The 20,980-nt window shown below is 41.2% G+C and overlaps 1 long non-coding RNA gene across 4 annotated transcripts in view; it reads left to right on the forward strand.

The window, feature by feature from the left end:
* The window catches only part of LOC105417403 (uncharacterized), a 42,799-nt gene that overhangs the window by 6,102 nt on the left and 15,717 nt on the right, over nt 1-20,980 (forward strand). The window contains exons 3-5 of one of the 4 annotated variants that reach the window (XR_965080.2): nt 413-436; nt 19,085-19,200; nt 19,289-20,229. The exons of 1 other annotated variant lie outside the window; for it this stretch is intronic. This is a non-coding gene — a long non-coding RNA (uncharacterized lncRNA). Of the gene's footprint in view, nt 1-412; nt 437-19,084; nt 20,230-20,980 lie in introns of those variants that run through there. 2 more of the 4 variants (XR_003890792.1, XR_003890793.1) reach the window with 2 other exon arrangements.

Raw genomic sequence — 20,980 nt, forward strand, 5'->3', positions numbered from 1 at the left:
CCAAGGCCATTAACAAAAGGCTGAGTTTTAAGTATTACAGTCTGTGCTGAAGGGTCCTTGAGCCACATACTGAACCCCACATTGCTTCACCATCGTGTTAACAAGCATGTGGCACCATTTCAGGGTAGATTCCACCACCAGCGTCTGAATAATGAATGCAACCTTAAGTGGGTCTTTAAGTGTGCAATATAATATCACAGAAGTGTAAGATAAACATAGTCTACTATCTTCTTAAGTCTGTCAGCACTCATTAGAAATGCAGACTGCCTGCAGTTAAAGTTCATACAGGCCCAAATGGGTGCTTTGGGAGACAACTTGCTTTCTCTGAACCTCACCTCGGTCTGTAACCAAAATAAAAGCCCAGAATTTGTTGGTTTCAACTATTAAAACATACTTCGGTTCAATGTTTCAGGTCAGTGGGGAGCAGCAGTATAAGGTTAGTCATTTCCTGTTCTATTTTGCTCTATTTTCTGTTTGTTTGACCTCTTCCTTCATGTGTCTTTCCATGGCTTTATTTCCATCCCTGCCCTGATTGTTTGCACACATAGTTCCTCTGTCTAATCTATGGGTTTGCCCCTATGAAGTGGCAAATTGTCCAATTATCTGTCTCACAATCTTCCTTGGGCCATTTAATCGATTTCACGTTGTTAAAAATATATATCTTTGAGCTAAATCTAAGTATTTTCGGTGCTAATAGCCCTCTGCTGTAATCTGGATTTGAAATCAAACTCAGCACCAGCGTGAAACATTGAGCCCAGCAAAAAGAATATGCCTTCATTTCATATTAATATGGGAGTTACTTTTACTTTGTTGCCACAGCTTGTGTTAATTTTTCACAGCCGTCTGTGCCACCAGTCACCCTCATTTACTTAGGCGCCAGAAGAACCGGTATCCTAGCAACAGAAGCAGACATTCTTACTTTGTTTGTTCTCCTACTGAATGCGTGTGCATGTATTTATATATACGGCGCCTGCATGTGTGTGCATGCTCGTAGTCTGTGCGTGCGTGTCTGCGTGCATCCACAAGGGCTTATGTATGCAGGAGTGTCGCCAGAATATCTGTGTTAGGATGCACAGCATCGCCTTGCTCCTGCCTGTAATGGCTCTGGTTTTATGGGCATCTGAGAGAACAAAGCTGTTTACATAGTGTCCTACACTGTTACCAATGGCCATAATAATGCTGTCAGACAAGGCTTAGTGGGCCCATTCCTCTGTATCACCTCAATAGATGGTGTTTACGCACTACATTCCAAATGTGCTCTGCAGTCCCGTACGCCAGGCGTGATGGGGTTACAATAAACCTGCCTTTGCCGAGATGGCGGAGGGATGGCGGAGGGATGGCGGAGGGATGGCGGCTGACCCGGCGCAACATTATTCCCGTTCCCAGAGTAGAGATCCTAAATCCGCTGAATTTGAAAATCTAATTTACAACAACTGGATCTAATAAAGTGGCGAAGAATTGATGGAAGATATCCAAGAGCCCCTGCGAGGGATGCTGTGTGCTTTTCACTATGTCTAATTGAATTACTGATCTACCCAGTGGAACCTCTCTAAATGCTGAGCATGGTTTTATGATTATTCCATTAATACGCAGCCCTTGTAGGAGGTTTTCTCCAATCTGAGGTGGTCAAACTTAAAACGCAGCCGTTTTTTTTTTTTTAAACAAAACCTAGGATTGGTGGGGAGGATGAGCCTCATGTTCACTTTCTGCCTTAAAAAACTTACTGTCTTAAAATAACAAGGTAGATGCATGAACATTTTTACTCTGTAGAAACTGTTTCCACATGATTACGGCGCGCTGTTCAATTAGAATCTCGGCCTGCCATCCACCATCATTTAAGTGAGGTTAAGGGCTAATTTATCATCTTTTCCCATTTACTGATCTCCATGTCTCCATGACAGCTGGTTTTTCTCAGTGGACCTCTCACAGCTGACCTCTTGGTTTATTTTAGTCTGCTATCAAATCATCACTGAGAGAAAGAACATTACGATTCCGTCACTTTCCTCTGTGTAAATAAACATTGATAGTGTAGAGACAATGTTGAGGCAATGTTGGTCTGAGGATGAAAGGCTGAAAGGGGATATACCAATCTGATCTAATGTAATGATGAGAATCAATTGTGGGAAAAGTCCTGATTCAGTACCCTTCAGACCAGGATGATGATGTTCATGTTAGTCAAACCAACAAAACCACCCTTATCATAATTATCATAATCTCATAATTCATTATAATTCATCGCCATTGTTCTGAACAAGGATGATGTCATGTGACAGACTGAGAACCCGTCCAGTGTGTGTTCTGTGGTGAATGTAGGAAGGATTCCAGCATTCCTGTGACTACCCCTGGATGAAGGATCTGCAGCTGTTCCCAAAAAACAGATGCCTTTTTTGTGGTCTTACCTGCAGGTAAGTTTACATAGAAGTGGGATGTGGGGTACAAACTTCCATTCATGATGCTCGTCGATGCAAATGTCGTCTTATATCAGTTTACATTTCTATTGGATATTATGGTGGAAGAGCAAAAAAGGAGAACAAGGAGTGTGTCCCTACCTGTGCCGGAGAGCACAACATACACCATCGAACCAAGGTTATAGTCCCGTATTAAGATTAAGATTAAGATTAAGATGGACTTTATTCATCCCCGTGGGGAAATTGAATTATAGTAGCAGCGAATGCAGAGTAAAGAGACAGAAAAAAATAAATACAGATAGATTAGAATGTTATAAGCATATATACAGCATATATTATAAGCATATATATAATATATACATAATATAATATATACATATTATAAGCATATATACATAAATATAGAATAAATTAGAAATAAAATTACAACATAAACATTACACAATTATTGTTGAGTTGGTTTGAGTGAATTGTACAGTTTAATGGCGGACGGCAGGAATGACTTCCTGTACCGTTCCTTAGAGCAGCGAGGCTGCAGGAGTCTGTTGCTGAAGCTGCTCCTCAGTTTGTCCACTGTGTTATGGAGGGGGTGGGAGGGACTGTCCATGATTGTCCGCAGTTTCAACACCATCCTGTCCCTCACCACCTCGTCCAAGTTATCAAGTCTACAGCCAACAACAGACCCTGCCTTTTTGATGAGTTTGTTGAGTCTGTTGGCATCCTTTGCTTTAATGCCTGCACCCCAGCACACTGCAGCAAAGAAGATGGTGCTAGCCATAACAGACTGGTAGAACATCTGGAGCATCCTGCTGCAAACACTGAAGGACCTGAGTCTCCTGAGGAAATAGAGTCTGCTCATGGCCTTCTTGTAGACAGCATCGGTGTTTGTGGACCACTCCAGTTTATTGTCCAGCTGAACACCCAGGAACCTGTAAGATGGGACTATTTCCACGTCCTTCCCACTGATGCAGACTGGGGAGGGTGGGGACTTGCTTTTTCTGAAATCCACCACCATCTCCTTCTGCTAAACCCTGCTAAACCCGGGAATGTGAATGTCACAGTTAGCAATCATCACCACAATCACCCAATGTTGGCGTTCTCAGAGCCCCCCCCCCCCCCCCCCCCCCCCCCCCCAAGGAAACTCCCCAACATATGTTTCCAATACATTTCACAGCGTATCTTGGTGCTCATATTCAAAGAATTCCAAAGTTTCAGGCCCAGTATGTACAAGGAGGTTCAGCCTGCTTTCATATCTATAGATATAGATATACTGTAGATATAGATAGATAGATAGATAGATAGATAGATAGATAGATAGATAGTAAAGCAATGAAAAGGGTGATTAACCAGGTCCTGGTTAATATACTGAGGGGGGACGCTGAGTCACACACTCACACTGTGATGGTTTCATAATGAAAAAGTTATTTTTACCCATTTGAATCAACAAAGTGAGAAATGTTACTGCTTTTTCTACTTCAACTTAAAAAAAAGAAAGAATAAAAACAAGGCATTCCTTACATGAAGGTAGAAAACAGCCAATAGGCAGGGCCGTATCCATGTATGTGCTGTGGAACATCAACATGCTAAGTCTGCTGCTGCCTTTCATGATCAACCCCCCACCCTAACACTGTGTTTGTCTTCATAATTGAAACAGTGTGAAGAAATGTGATTTCTGATAAGGTTAATCTTCGGAGCGATTAAGCTGATGGTGTGAGATATTGGGTCGGTGAAAAAGCCATTTGTATAATTTATCAAACTGCACATTGTTATCACCTTTCGAACAATGCAGACTGTTCCTTGAAGGATTACTAACATCTGTTAAATTGCAAACCAGTTTTATTGATCTCATGTTGGGAGTTGCATTCCTTTGCAATTTACGGTCATGGGGGGAAAAGCAAAGGATGCCGGCTTTTTCTGAGGATCCCCAGCTCGGCTATTTAATGCCTGCGTTCTTAAATCTCAGCGGTGGGCTGCACTGGGGGGAATTCAAATGAAAGCTGACTCCTGCGCCTGGTCTGTAGTCCAGTCATGAAGGTCCAGGAGCAATGTGTGATTTAAAGATCATTGTGGCAAGGCCAAATAGGCAGCATATGGGTAGGGGAATCGGAGGCTTCATAACCTCACAGTTCATATGGATGGATTATTAGAGGTAAAAGCACAATAAATTACACATCAGAGCTTTCTTATACCCTGACCTGACAACCCTGACCTGCCTGGTGTAATAGGATAGCTTAGGAAGCTGGTGGCTTCAATTAAGGAACGTTAGCCCAGTGATCATTCTTCTACCATAGCACCCAAACCTGACCCAAACGGCACAAGTATCCCTTTCCTGCTAACCTTTAGGTTTTAAAAAACGAACACTTCAACGGTTTTATTGCATTGACATTTAAAACTCTCTTATCAGAATTAAATATTCACTGTTTAGGTATTTTGCAGTTACGAGCATGTTGTGAGATTTACGTCTTTGAGGAGGGGTGGGGTGGGGGCGTATTGGCCTGGGCTGTGCGTGCCTTTAAACTGGGCGCTGGGCAAAACTCAAAACAACCTTCCATTTGGGGTCCCAGCATGTCAGGAAACAGTCGTTTCCTTAAAACTTTTATCAGTTTGATCCTTAAAGAATAAACGTTTCTCCTGCCAACAGACACTTTCAGAACATGGCACCAGGAGTTTATCTCTTCAACAGTTTGTTGAAAGGAATGCGGTTGCAGGAAAATGAAAGCTACATTGCGAGTTAGAAAATAATCCAAGGTTAATCTGAGGAAGCGTTCTCTCAAGGTCAATTTAAAAACAACCTTGTTTATTTTTCTGAAACGCATTTTGTTCCACTTTATGAATTTGGAGAAATGTGCTCGTAGGTATGAAGCACATATAAGCGGCTCTGAACAAACCTACCAGATTGAGCACTGACATGTCAAATCTGTTAAACACAACAGTGAACCACCTCAGGGTTGCCAACACCAGGTCACTAAGAGACCTGTTGGCTCTTAAAGAGGAAGAACTGGTGGCTCTGATCCTACCAGAGGGAGAAGGAAATTTAGATCAACCCTTGGATAGAACTGGGCTGCAGTTTGTTTTTTGTGTGCTCAAAGTGCCTGAAAACTGGATGCTTTACATCTAGTCACAAACGCCCTCACTACACAGGTACTTACCCTTTCAACTGAGTTAAATATTTCATATGAATAAATTGTTACCCTGAGTAGTTGGTGGCGTGTTAACTCACAAAACTCATGCAGTCGTCAATAACTTACGTTAACGTGAGCCGTCAGCCGTCACCAACACAGAATAAATTAGGAAGAAAACAAAGCTGTGTTCCAATACCGGTGGTATTATTCATACACTTTCATTTTCTTTTTGGATTGATTAAGGGCCTAAAGCTCAGTCGATGGCATCTGAGCGCAGACAGTGGCGAATCCCCCATGTTAACTCTTGTAGAAAGCAGTACGACGCTGTAACATGCAAGAAAATCGACATTAAGACATAACAAGGTTTAAACCGAGCGGCGCGACAGTAATCATGTTAATTAAAACAAAGTGTGCCGCTGTTGCGCTGCTCCTGATTTGTCTCTGTGGAATTAATAGAGCGTTGGGAAGATAAAGGTCAGTTTCTGTTGAGGGATCGTTCAAATCCAAACAAACGTACATTACAAGTCAAAATGACATCCTGGCTAACTGCAATCAACATTGAGAAAGCAATCAGTGCTTGATTAGATGTAATGCCCCGGGTATCGATCTCCCGCGGCAGCAGGAGGCCACTTCCAGAGCTCTAAATGAGATGCGTTCGATCAGCGCTGAGAGTAAACATGGTCTGAATTGTGCTGAAAAACACAGATGACATGTGGGAGATAACTGCTTCATTCAATCGATACGCAGTTCTGCCAACATGGGTGTGTTTGTTACGTGGTTGTTTCCTTTCACCCTCTTGTGTTTTAAATATTCCAGTTATGATTTGACACAGTAATTACAGCTTCAGCTTTCTGATTTTTTCAGCTCATTGCGACCACTCGACGAGGTATACTGGTAAAAATCCATTTTTTATGTATATGAGTCTTTTTACTATTGAATGATGCAAATGAAAAATTTGATTTGGAAAACATCGTTAACACTAAAAAATCCAACAAGTTGCTTTCGCTGTCTGGGGTTGTGGCAGGCAGTTAGTCAATAGACGACAAGATTTGGAACAAATTGCGAAACACACTCCAATGACTCGATTAAGACTTATCGGCCATCGAGTTCAGAGCCGAGCATCATCTCGGTGTCTAATAGGTCCGACTGTATCGACACCTGGTTGTACCGTTTGAGCACCGCAGCCTTTAATGAAAATTTTCTGGACTCCAGCTTTAGCTTTTCCACGAGTCCTTGACAACACACGGTAACTGGTCAATAAATGTTCAGGAGAAAAGGAACTTTAGAGACTTCTCTGTAGTATTTTGTGCAGTCGGATGGAGGTTTAATCTACCTCAGTGATCCAGCAGATGCTTCATAATTCTGGTCAGCAACAAGTGTTTGTATTTAAGGCGGACATGTCGGTTCCCTTCCTCTTTCTGGCATTGTTCCCAGAAATACAATTAAAATCTAATCTGACATGGGAAAGCAAGACTACACCCAAACATGTCAAAAAACAGTAGAAAAGGGGGTCAAAAATGGCAGGTGACTCCTACTGCTCATAAACCATAAATCAAACCAAAGAACATTCAAACAGCAACGTTGGTGCCAGTTGGAAGGTGAAAAGGATGAGGAGCTTCTCGGTGGTTTTAATAGGCCCCCGTCTGAGCTATTGACTAACCCGGGTGAAACTGGAGAAACACCAGCCAATCTTGCATCGGGTACAGCACACACCTATTCGCACACTTATTTTTCCTGCCACGGTTGCTTGTTCAGGGGTTAGCTTCTGGGTTTCTGCAAAGCACTGAATTTAGCAGTTTAGTTTGTTGTCTTTCACCCGAAACAGCATCACTTCGACCCTCAGGTGGTGCATTTGATTCTTAGCCTGAATATTATAATATTATTATGATATTAGGGTGTTTATTGATCTTTGATCATCAACTTGAATGCTACCTTTCCTCATGATCCTCATGGTCACTTCAGAGAGCTGTGGCAGTATGAGGTAAACTTGGAGACAAAAAAACAACAACAACCCTAAGCCGATTCTCTGAAAACTCCTGATCTAGCAATCCTCCAAACTCCCCCTCAGACCTGCCCTCCCCTAATCAGCCCTACCACACAGAGCTTCCTCCACCTCAAACAGTGGGGACGTCCCCTCCAAGGCGAGGCCGCTCACCTCATCTGAGGGATTATAGGAGACTGCAGACGTCAGTTTGGTGTGTGTGTGTGGGGGGGGGGGGGGAATTACACTTTACTTGGTTTGGAATTGAATCAAAGGATAACGAATCTTGTGATGTGTTTTATTTTTTGAAGGGGGTCCACAAACAGATGGCAGCTTCCTGTGGGGTGCCATTTGGTTCAGCGCTATCTTTGCCCCACACTGGTGGGTGGTGCTGCAGAAATTGCCTCCTCTCTGCTCTCACCTCTGGGGAATCTTTAGCTGGCCATCGTTTGATCCGGCCGAGCCCCAGCCAAATAATCAAAGCCCAGGCAGAAGAAAGAGTGGGTGTGGAAGGAACACCTCAGAACCAGGGATTTGGGAACAGTTGTCTCCAGGGGAAGCAGAGGGGGGTGACACGCCTTAATCATGTGATGCTTGTGGATCAGAATCAGATGAAGGGGGGGGGATTCCGGCCATGCAGTGTTTTCCGTAGTGGTGACTAAATGCCTTAATGGTGCTATTTAGTTGCAATAATTTGTGAATACTGTGCAGGTGTTGCCAGTTATGCTGTAGGTCTCTGAGCTTGACCTCCAGTAGAGCTGAGTTTCTTTTGAGTTTTCTTCTCATGCATGCCTTCCCCATATCTGTGTGGGGTACACCGGATGAGATTAGCTTCCCCACGCGTGCTGCGTCTGTGGACTACACAGGTTTCACACGTGGACACAAGAAGAGAAGATATTTGTCTTACTGGGGGACAAATGAGCCATTTGATGATGTTTGGGTATTTTCCTGCAGACTCCAGGGCATCATTGGCTTCTTTAAGACACTGTTTGGTCTAAAGGTGATTTCTTAGATAACTAACTCTGTGCAGAAGGAGCGATTCTTCAGTCAGAGCTGTGGAGGTTCCACATTTTGGCACTCTGCTACCTTGACCTGATGGATAATCCGGAGTTTTGGCTGCCGGGATACAGACAGATGTGTTGTTCTTCAACAATGACATATTTTCTTCCTCTTCATGTATAAGATGGAGTGTTTGGTTTGGGGTGAAAGAGGCTAGTTCACTGGATGCTGTGGTTTTGAAAATCAATGAACCAAAACACATTTAGGCCAGTAACACAGACCTGGAGCCAACACATATCATTATTATTCTCTCTTTTTTTTAATCTTTTCAGCAGAACTCTAAGGTTTGATCCCAGTGTACAAACTAAAAAGTAGCTTGCAGAACTTATGTTCCTCTGAGCTCCTTTTGTCAATTCTTAGAAGTTGTTGCAGTGAAATAAAAATCCAAACACTAAAACAATGTGAGTATTCTGTCTCCATAAACTGTTGCACGTCTTGGCCAGACGGGTGTTTCTGTTGGAGCATGTGTTGGATGAATGGTGGGGACTTTATTTCAAGCTGTTTTATAAATATTGCAGCAGTGAAATAACACGTCTGTTTGTTGTGTGTCTTCGTAATAAACGGCTCCTTGTACACACACGGTGTCTGCTGGACTTTTACGAGCTTCCCCCATTTGTCCTTGTGATTAAGGATTTGGAGTCGGCACAAACCGTGTTTTTTCTTTACGGGAGTTGTTTCTGGCTGGTTTATGAGGATAACGTTGGGTTGTTTTGTTTTGTTTTTTAAATGCATTTTTCACTCTTAATGTTACTCTCACATCTGCATTTATGCATTAACATAAGCTGTTTAACAAACTCTCCCTTCAATACTAGAAAAAAAACACCAATTATTATGGGGACTGTATTGACATCTTTAGGCACAACCAACAAATATAGGATTCCGACAGGCATTAAAACAAATGCAATAGTAGTTTTAAAACTAAATATTTGTTTTTTTTCTATCACATTTGACTTTTAATTTCCTCTCAAATGTAATAACAGGACTTTACAATAGTATTACGTTGACACAGATCCCAAACATTCATCAATGAGGGGAAAAATGTTGCAAGTATCAACAGTTCTATTTCCTCATCTGACCGCAAACTTTCAAATGTTTGGATTTTTGCATTCTTTTCAGATGAAATGACTAAATCACTTAAAAACTATGGCGGTGGGAACTTGGTCTGTTGGGGACTGGGCTGGGAAGCGGCGGGTTCTCAGTTCAAGCCCCAATGCAGACAAAACATCAAAGGTGATCTGGTAGTAGGGGAAGGTGTCAGAACACCTTCAGTTCTGCCGTGGTACCCGTGAACAAGGTACAGAACCCACAAATGCTTACGAGGGACCAGCAATGAACTGGCAAGAAGACGAGACAAGAAATCACTTAAAAATATTTATATTAACACCCAAATTTTGAAGTTAGTCTCTTATTGTATAACAAGTTTTTTGGTATTAACATTAAAAAAGGAATATAGCAGCTGCAACAGCCGGGAAACGATCACCGCTGCTCCACACAAACACTTTTGTACTTATTTGCTTCCCTATGGAGATGCCAGGAAACAGATTGTTGTAGTTGTCCATCTGCAGTGTGTCACTTGGGATGCTGCTATCTGTTTGTGAGAGCCTGTGTCTCAGCCCTGGAAGACAAACTGGTGACGACGCTCCTTATATTATAGTTATTATCCGCATGCAGCTAAGCACAAACAAGAAAACACCATTAAATAAAATCTTTATCTATAGTGTTACATTCTTCAGCAATTCTGTTTTCCTGAGAAGAATTGGGGAAAATACAGGTAGAATAAAAGAGACCTATGACATGGGTTGTCTTCTTCTGTGACATATTATACATTTATTGTTGCAACCTTGGTCTGCTTTTTTTTTTTTTTTAAACAAACAAAAAACCCTATCAACGTCAGTATAATTATATTTTGTACAGAACCAGTTTCCCCTCAAAGAGAACATTGAATAAAAAGTTATCTTAATTAAAAGACTAAACAAATATTTTACAACAATAAATTGTTTCATTTAGCTGCAAAGCTCCGGGGAAAGTGTTGCCGTGGCTGCTTGATGGCAGCAGTAGTTTAACAAATCGAAATTTAGCACCCATAATTATATATATATATATATATATTGATTTATTTTCATACAGTAGATTAATGCATAATTAATGCAACACATATTAGCATTTTAATGTTTCAAACACTAACTCAAATGCTTAATTTAGTCTTGACACTATATTGATTAGCATGCTAATGGAGAGCTCTCCAATTGGTTGGTTTAGTTGTTTTTCCAGTATATGATAATGGAAAACAAACTCTGCCACTGTCTCTGCTAACACTTATATCACATTATAGACAATGTGGTGCACGCTAATGATGAGCCTGCTGTTTTAGTCTGGCTGTTGTCAGATTGAATGTTTTTATGCATTTACACTCTGAAGGAACTGCACAGAACCTGCTGTTATTGACCTGTTTACTATACAAAGATGAGACTGTGGCTGTTACTGTACATGACTGTTCCTGCTCATTGTCAACAGCACGCTGAACCAACTCAGAAGAAAAATATTTTAAAACCAATAAAACACACACACACACACCATCTAGCTGGTAATGATTTTAAAATGAATCATTTTTAATGGTATTTCACAGCTTTTAATGGTATTTCATAGCAAGGTTATTTTTCAAACTTATTTTTCACATGGATGTTTCGCAAAACCTGGCTTTGAGAATCCTTGTTAGGACAGAAAAACCTGGCTGGGAGTCTCCTTGTTAGGACAGAAAAACCTGGCTTTGAGTTTCCTTGTTAGGACAGAAAAACTTGACTGGAAGTCTCCTTGTTAGGACAGAAAAACCTGGCTTTGAGTTTCCTTGTTAGGACAGAAAAACTTGACTGGAAGTCTCCTTGTTGGGACAGAAAAACCTGGCTTTGAGTTTCCTTGGTGGGACAGAAAAATCTGGCTTTGAGTTTCCTTGGTAGGACAGAAAAACCTGGCTTTGAGTCTCCTTGGTGGGACAGGACCCCGCAGGACAGCTTTGAGACTCCCATTTTTGTTCCAGATTATTCCATAAATACATATTCATAAAGTCTCTTATGGTACAGAATGGTACATAGAGTCCCAGTGGTCAGAATTTCCTGATTTCCTGCTGGTTCAGTCAGCTGGTCTCCAACAATCAGAACCATCTCCCTCACTCTGACTTTCCCTGTGGTAAAGAAAATCTACATTAAAGTTTTAGATTTTACCATAAAAAAGGAACTCCCTGATATCAAAAGCAGGTAAAGCTGACTGTGTAAATTCCCCAAATGCAATGGCAGCGCTCAATCTACATTTCTTATGTAATTTACTCTTCCCCGGGTATTTTTCCTATTCTTTTCTTTTGTCTCTGTGCGGCAACTGTGGAGCAGAACAAGAAAAGATTTGCCTAAAAGTAGTCAGCCTCAGTTGGTTCAGCTGTCACACCAACCGTCTCCTGATCGTCCCCTCTGTTTTGCCCTGTTTTCAATTTAAGGACCTGGTGTTAAAGCTCACCGGAGTTCATAAAACCAGCCTCCAGTTTTCAGTATTTAACGATTCTCGGTGCGAATGGAGCAGCTTGTGGCAGCAACTTTAGTCAGACTCTGTGTCTGTTTTAAGTTTAAACTAGTGTTAAATTCCTGAAAACTTCTTTAATACTTTCCCTGCTCTGATTCTCCTCGGTTCTTGCTGTCTATTTTCTGATGAGCTGACGAGATCCCTGATTGGACTAAAAACATGTTGTTTTACCTCTCTGGCTCGACTCCACTTCAGGATGTTATACAAGTGAACACCTATCCTGTGCCCAGAAAAAAACCTGAATTCTTGCTTCCTTTCTCCTCACGCAAGTCCAACCTCATTATCAGGAACTTCAGTTCTGCTTCCCTTTTAAATGCATCATTACATCTGTTACTTTGAAATGTTCCGCTGATCGTTTCTCGTGTATCATCCGCATTCTGCTCTGACTGTTCCTCTGCAAAGGAAGGTGAATTATTAGACTCTGATGCAGCTTTTGAGTCCTACAGACCACAGAAGCAGTGGCCGTCTCCTTTGTTTCAGACGTGTTTGAATGAAGTCATGAGATTTCTCACAGCATCCTTTCACACAGTCAAAGCAAAAGAAGCCACTTTTTTTGCAGCTAAAGTGCTCTCGCTGTATCAATGTTTTCAGCGCGGACGCATCTTCGCTAATGGAACCACCTCTGCTGTATCTTGTGTCACCGTGGCGTCAGACTCTAAACCATTAAATTATTATACCCTGGACAGAGGAACAAAAGAAGATGTGGAGCTTTTCAAGGTCCCATAAATGGCCTCAGCTTTTGTGCGCTCGATGAGAATGCTTCAATTAGCGGAGGTGGCAGCTTTAATTATTTATTTTTTAACTGTGAAATGAATGAATCTGCCCACAGATAAAACCTGCTGTGGGGAGATGAGAAAGCAAATTGATTTTTTTTTTTGTGGAGGTCAAATAAGAGGTCACTTGGCATATAAAAGCCTTAAAGTTGTTTTTTGTGTTCCCTTTAGCAGTACAGCATGCTTCACTTATGCCCGCCATTCCTCACAGACTTGATGGGGCAAATTAATGCCACAGACAGAAACGGGAGTAATGACTTAAGTTTCGATCTGGAGCGCTGGTGTTTTTCCTCCTGGAAAATCGGCTTCCTATAATGTTTTTTCAGCACTTCTTGTCTACTCTAACCTGCATCACAATTTATTGATGAGGCAGATGCTGAAATAGTGTTTTCTAATCCATTTTAACATTGTGTTTGCATAAATAGGATTAGTTTCAACAAACCTAAGAGATTCATGTCAAATGACAACAAAGCTGTTTAAAAGTCATTTTAAAGTCATTTCTGGTGAGGAATACCGGTACTTATTTATTCCCACTTAAATCAAACACTGGTGTATCGCATCACTTTTTCTTTCTGACTGTTGACATGAGAGTGGTCACCACGGTGACATCCAAAGAGCCTTCTGAGGCCATCAGAAACATTTGTAGCAGCTTCTAAATCTGGAATGAGATCGAAAAAGACCTCCAAAAGAATGGGAATTGAACCATTCCACACTCGGAACACCAGCCAATATACCCAGGTTTGGCCGTCCTAGCAAGTCTCCAAAAAAGGTCATCACAGGCTGCAGAGGGCATGTTACACATTGTATCCATCCCCCATGTCTGAAGAAGAAAAAGGATTTATTTCTGTTTGTTGTCTTGTTTTAGCATCTGCAGTTTTATCTCGGTGATTGTTACTCAGGTTGCTGAAGTAAACTTGTTGGTTCCATCTGATTAACATGTCACATTTACTACGTGTGAAATGACTTTTTTAAAGGGAGCTAAAAGGAGACATGTCAGTCGGTTGTGGTGTGAGTCCCAGCAGTGAGCCATTAAAGCGCAGCTGTAGCCAATTAACAGTGAAACAGTTGTGGTGTGTCCATGTCGGCAGAACATAACACGTTCCTAAATTAAAACTGGTGCAGAATGCAATTATCTGATCTTTCTGACAGGCATGAAGTACCCAGAGAAGTTTGGGATGAAAATTCAGCACAAAGAATATGTTAATGGCATATAATGCGCGTATAATTATATCTACTCACACATCCATCTGCTGTTGGTGCTGCTTAACTCTTTTGTAATGTTCTGAATTCAACTTACAACCAAGTCTCTTGAAGACTGTTCAGTTCCACCATGAACTCAGAAGAAGCGAAGTGTGCACAGTTTGCATTTAATGTAAATTTAATGTGACGCTTGTGAGAAGAATTATTGTAATTGTTGTTATTAGCATTATCTTTAAATGCTATGATATGCAGATTTTGAGTGTTTGAGGAATACTGACAGGAAAGAAGAATGTGTGAATGTGTTGCAAAAGTGCTGAAGCTGCTTACAACCAAGCTTGGTATCCAGATGTATCCTGTTTGTCAAGATAAGAGAAGTTTGTTAAGATGGGAGAAGATGTCAGAAGGCAATGAGTTATGAGATCCTGTTTAGACACCCATTCTGTTTGCACCAATAAAAGAGGTGAGCGAGCAGCAGACGAGCAGAGTTGTCGGAGGAAGCTTGAACTGCTGTCAGCTCTCCCTTGCAAGGCACTGTTGTTGTTTGTGTGGTTACTCTGAGTCTAGTGAACGAACGGCGCGGGTGATCAAAACTTCACCCTCACACGCTGAGGGGTTCTGGATATTGTTTGCTAGCTTGGCACGTGGTCTACTGTGCTAGTGAATGCACGACCTCATTGAACTGGTATTTGAGGGTTCAAACGTGTCTGTGGAGACAGGAGAGAATCTGTCCTCATCCTATGAAATGTATCTTTATGTTGAACGGAAGACGGTTGTTTAAAAGTTCACTGTACATCTCAAGATTTCACAGCAGATGGATGAATTTAATTAACTAGTTTTCGAACTTGGAAATCTGGTGTTCTTTCAGAGGAAAGTAAAATCTCTGTAGATCACAGTTCAGATCTTATCAAAGTTTTTTATATGTTGGTGAATCAAATGCATAAATGTAAAGAATTAGAAATAAGACCCCAGAGGACACGTGTGCACACATGGCCGATTGGCGATAAGGTCCATATCTCACTTTGAGCTTCTCCCAGAATTTAATCTGTCTGAACATTTTTTCTTTAGCTGTTCTTAAACACACCGCTGAGCTGATTATCTATAGGGAACCTGAGCACACAGCACGCCCTCAAGGCTGATCCAGGCCTTCATCTCTATTAGATGCTTTGATTATGGCATCCTGGAAACATGTAATCCGTTTTTCATGTTTAGATAAGTGTTACTGAATATTGTACAATCTGTTGGGTATTTTTAATTTGTTTTTTGACGGAGTCAACACCCTTCAACAATCTCTCTACCCTGAGCTTTGTTGGAACATGTTGAGTGAATTTGATAATATAGAGTTGCTATTGTTGACACTTTGGTGGTAGTGTCCTAATCTTATAGTTTTTAAAACATTTCTTCCAGAACACGGTGAGCTAGTTGCGTTGGTCCCAGAACAATTGACAGCCCAACATTTTTATGTTCCAGATCTCCTCTGCAGGTGTCGGGTTCAACCACCACATACACACGATGTACTGATCAGTGTTTTTAACACATCGTCTAATCTGAGCTCACTTGCTTAACAAAAGCAACTTCCTGCAGATTCTAAATGTCCCTTAATTCACTCTGTCACACCAACATTCCACATCCTGGTTTTTGTTTTCTGCTGGTCAAGATGTTTTATGTCCGACTAACTCTGACTGATTATTTCTATTAAGAAAAAAACACAACTGTAGCTTAATAAGGAATGTTAAGTAAACAATTTACACTCAAAATGGTTTCATCGTTCATATAAGGTTCTTTACATAAGGGTGATATATTCGGTATAAAGATGCATTATTTGTAGCGCTGATGAGTTGAACTTTGTTTCTGTGGGTCAATGGCATCTTTGCGTGTGTGGAGTCTGTTATGATCAGTTCATCTCAGATGCTGGGCCTCAGGAGTGTGCAATATATCTTCTTAGTTGGGTTTGTCTGTTCATAACTGTATGGGGACGTAAATCAGACCAAAACAAATCCTGAAATGAAACCACCTCTGCTGTGGCCTTTTAGACTGAAAAGGCAAAGTTATAAAGGCTTTAATGAAACCCAAAGACTAGATCTAATAGAGTTCTAATCCACCTGAAGTACAGAGCTCCTGGTTAATACTGAACAATCCCAATAAATAAAAATGACCTTTTACAGTCTTCAATTCTTGGCTGACCTGAAAGATCTGCCCCAGTTTTCTCCAACAAGATTTTATGGTTACTGTTTATCTGGAGCTGCATGAGACGTTCATTTGAAAGTATCTTTGGCTGACAGCCGACATTTGCAAAAGAACTCAAAGTTATGATTGGATTATAATGAAATTTTCAGGAAATATGTTGATAATTAGCCAAGAAACAAAATATGGTGAGCTTCTGGATTCTAGGGGGAATTTTAACATGCAACCTACTATGTTATGTAACCTTGTGTAACTACTGCTTATACACTGTATATATTTACTGGTATAAGTCAGAATATGTGGGGAAATGACCTGCTTGTTGGAGGTCTGCACTTTCTGAGTGCTTTCCTAGTTTATATAGTGTTTACTACTGTCTGGATTGTCTCTGGATGGGTTACAGATTGCCAGAGCCTGACAAACATTAGACTTTCGACAGTTATTTAAGTTGAAAATGTTTAGAAAGATGTTTTTGTAGAAACATGTAAAGGAAAAACAGCATGCATGCTAATGACTAAATAAATCCCTTCCTGAGGATGATGGTGCTGTATGTTTCATATCTTTACACCTGCAGCTGTAAGCGTTGTCACAACATTATACGTTTGATCTTTCGGCCCCAACAGCATGTCGCTAATCCTCGGGTGCTGATTCCTTTCACAGCTGTTTGACTTAATTTATTAATAAGTCTGAATTCTTCCCAACACATCAAACCCACACACAGGATCATGTTGTGCATCATGGCAGACATTTTACAATTTCCCTCGTTTCCTCAGATCCTATATTTATGAAGTGTTTACCGGAGGATTCAAACTGTGATCAAAGCACGCCACAGAAAAGTGTGCTGATTAGCATTTCCTGCAGCAAGTCATCAACAGGCAGGAACCACTCCAAAAGTATGGTGCCCATCCTCGGCTCGATCCCTAGCAATATTTGGAGAGAAGCTCTTATCTTGTTTGATGTGTCAACTGCAGAGAATCTCTCCACAAAAAGCCCCATAGATCAATACAGCAGCAGCAGCATGAGAGCAGGTGGGGTGGGTCGGATTGCGCACTGTAATCTGCTGAGTGAGCATTTAACTAGGCGAGAGAGGCCAGCAGATGACCTCTCATCATGAAGACAGAGCAGCTGAGTAATAGGACACGCTTTGTGAGGGAACGCAGAACTACTACTACAGACACCCATATTGCCAATTTTACCTATGGTTGCTCAATTTGCGCATGTTGGGGGCTTTCCAGTAACCCCAGTTGTAGCAGTTGAGGTGTCGGATGTGAAGCTCCACTTTGTTGGTTGGCCAACTGATTCTATCCTTTCTGTTTAGTTGGTGCTCAAAACCAGCCTTCTGTTGAGTTGTAGTGCTGACTGTCAATTATCACTGAAAGTATTGATCTGTTGTGGGCACTTCTCCAGTGAGTGTATACGCAGGACTGGAAGGAAAGACGGTCAAGACGCAATTTTTTTGATTGCTGATTGATGTTGTTGCCCCTGTTGATTTCTCCAACTGCCACACAGTAATTGTTCCGCATCAAACGTTCTTTTGTACCACATCCATGAATGTTCTTTTTGACTTTGGCTGATATTCTTTGGCCTCACATCCCTCTTTACACATTTCTACACTTCACCCTTCTGTTGATCTCCTTTTCCATTTCTGTATCATATTTCCTCCAGTTCTCTATCGTTGACCCAAGAGCTTAAACTTATGAACGTATTCCACCTCCACTCTGTGCAAGTTTTTCCACATGGCTTCCGTGCATCCACACACATGCACTTTACTTTGAAAATGTTCCACTGTATACTTCATTGTGTATCAAGCACATTTTGTTCTTTACTTATGCACCCATATATAAAAGATGCATTCAAAAAAAATGTCACTCAAAACAATGAACTGCACAGTGTGAGACAAGAAAATACAGCCATATGTGCTGATTAATTTAGTTTTAACCTCTCTTTTCACTTGGAAAGCTTTTAATTTCCATTTCTGCCAGTAACAGGAGACATAACTCCATAAAAGATGCATCCCATCATCAAACAATAAAAGTGCGGCAGCAGTGCCAGTGTAATTTCGCCTCCAAGAATGTAAGCATCCCCTGACGTATTTCCACAGTTTCTATGCTCTGGCTGACTCTTTGGCCTCTTTGGGTAGATTAAGAGGAATAATCATCTTGGCCAGAAAAAGCAAAGTATTACTAACAGATCTTAAGGCTGGGTCTGAATTGGAGGGCATTGTCATAGATACGAATGGATTCCTCTCACCAAAGTAGCAAAGAAAAAACAAACCGAGCTTTTGTTTTTAATTTGCAGGCGGCGACGTGGTCGTCGTGTCTAACAAAGATATTGGGATAATTCCCAGTCTCAATTGTCTTCCCAGCCAGGTCAAATCTGTGCACTCCCTGATGACTTTAGCACACTAAGAGTTTTTAATCATTTAGGAACAGTGTGAGCGATACAAGCCAACAACAAAGCTTCGACACAGAGGATCAGACCACTATTGGGGAGCTCATGCACATAAAAGACGATCCCCACCTCACGTTGCGGCCTGTCGGTCTCACCCGAATGCAACTCAACGGGACTCTTGGGGGCATTTCTCACCCCAGGTTAGCAAGATTGCCCCCACATCTAACACCATAAATTCTGTCATGTGTGGAGACATTATGCCCCATCAGAAACAAAGGTCAAAAATAGCTGCATTATTTCTAGACACTCAGGTGTTACAGTTAGGTGTTGATTAAAGTAGGGGATGTCAAACCCCATTTATACATTATATTACTTTCTAAAATCCCCATTGTTTGTGTTTTTCAGCTACATTTTGCTCCTGTATTGCATCAAGATGCATGGCAACTGAATTGAAAGAACCTGCGTGAGAGGATTCCAGGAGAATATGGTACTTTAGCATTGGCTAAGGAAGCGAAATAATGGTTAGAAATTAAAACAAAATGCAGCACAGATTAGTCATAAAGCCAGACGATGACTTTAATCCGGCAGGTTTGTTGGTTTGTGTTGCAGCATACTAATCTCTGAGTGCACAGCCGCAGATATGATGTGGACAGCTTCAGACACCTGAATTTTACACCCACACTATTCTGCTCTGGATAAAGAGAATAAATACCTGTCATCTTGAAAACACAATTTATATAAAAGTGCAGAAATTTTACATTTCTTCTTATAAATCAAGATGGAATAAAATGGTTGAAAGGATATTACTTTAGTTTTCTATGGCTGGACAAATGATGCAATTTTTAATACTGATTTTGTACATATATCTGTAATAACACAAAAGACAAATTACTCCATACTCCATCATAAAAATGTTGGAAAAATATTGGGTTTTACTTCAAACAAAATATGTACGGTATCACAACTGGGCCACAAGGATGCAACAACCAAGGAAACACAACAATGGGAATGGAATTGAACATGTTTTATTAAAGAAGAAGCTCATTAAATTAATAATAGCATGTGTAATCAGTCTTCAGTGGTGTGGTTGGCTGCATGAGTGCATATGTGTGTCGTATTAAGTGCATTAACAAAAGCTCAAATCAAACCAAACTGAGAAACGGCTTCAGGCAGGAGGCAGATCGCTCGAGACAAGTGAATTAGTGAGGTACCGTGAGGGTTTTGAAAACTACCCTGGCACACAGGGCTCAGGTGCACCAGACCAGCAATCGGCCTAGGTGTTCATGACTAACTCCACAGCCCACTCCAGGCTCCTCCCACCACCCACAGGCAAACAAAAAAGCAAAGGACCTCACAGCCTTCTCAAATCAATTCCCATCTGTCTGCATCAGAACTGCACACACTCCAACGTGGCTCGCATCTACCTTTCAAATGGCAGGACAATTAAAATGGGCTACAGTCAAAACAGGTGCAGAACACAACAAAGACCTGCCATTTTCAGCAGTTTCTTGATGCTTACTAGATCACACAAACTTAACTTAAATTGGTGCTACAAGAGTGGAAAAGTTTTGGCAGAAACAACGACAATACCCCAGCATTCTAAGAAACCTCATAAGTTCTTTCTTGGCAGTAGCCTGTGGAGGCTGCCTAACTGCCACCACTCTGCCATACACAGGAACCACACACTGGGGTCTAACCACATGACCAAAGTAAGTCACAGTTGCATGTGCAAACTCACACTTTGCTAGATTCGCTGTGAGTCTGGGCGAACTAGTCAAACGGTGCTTTAAAGCTCTGTGCCAAGAATTACTTTGATCACTAGATTACTAGTCAAACTCTGAAGCTACCCCCATTCTTAGACTGGGCTCTTGCACAGTCACCAAAGGGGTTTTAGTTCAAATCCATGGGCAACTTCTGTGGCTTCAGAGACCGTTTTATGTCTACGATTAGCAAGATAAGTTGCTACGCACTTGGGCAAAGAATTTTTAAACTGTATTGAGACCGCAAGATACATAAATCAAAATCCTCAACAGCAGAAGCTTTACACCAGCGAGATGAGAAGATGCTTTAGGAACTAATTCATATTCCTTTAAAATAGTGGATTTTACCTAATATCTTATGTCCTATATCCATCACCTAAAGATACAAAGGCCTCCTGTTCTCTACCTGAAAATACACATTACACATTGAGCTTTGTTAACCATCAGATCAATTTCTAGTTTATGCAATTCTGGTTAGCATTGATAAACACATCTGGGCTTTTTTCATTGGATTTAGGCAGGAGATACAAATGACTGATAT

The sequence above is a fragment of the Takifugu rubripes genome, chromosome 14, assembly GCF_901000725.2.
Source record: "Takifugu rubripes chromosome 14, fTakRub1.2, whole genome shotgun sequence".
Lineage (NCBI taxonomy): Eukaryota > Metazoa > Chordata > Actinopteri > Tetraodontiformes > Tetraodontidae > Takifugu > Takifugu rubripes.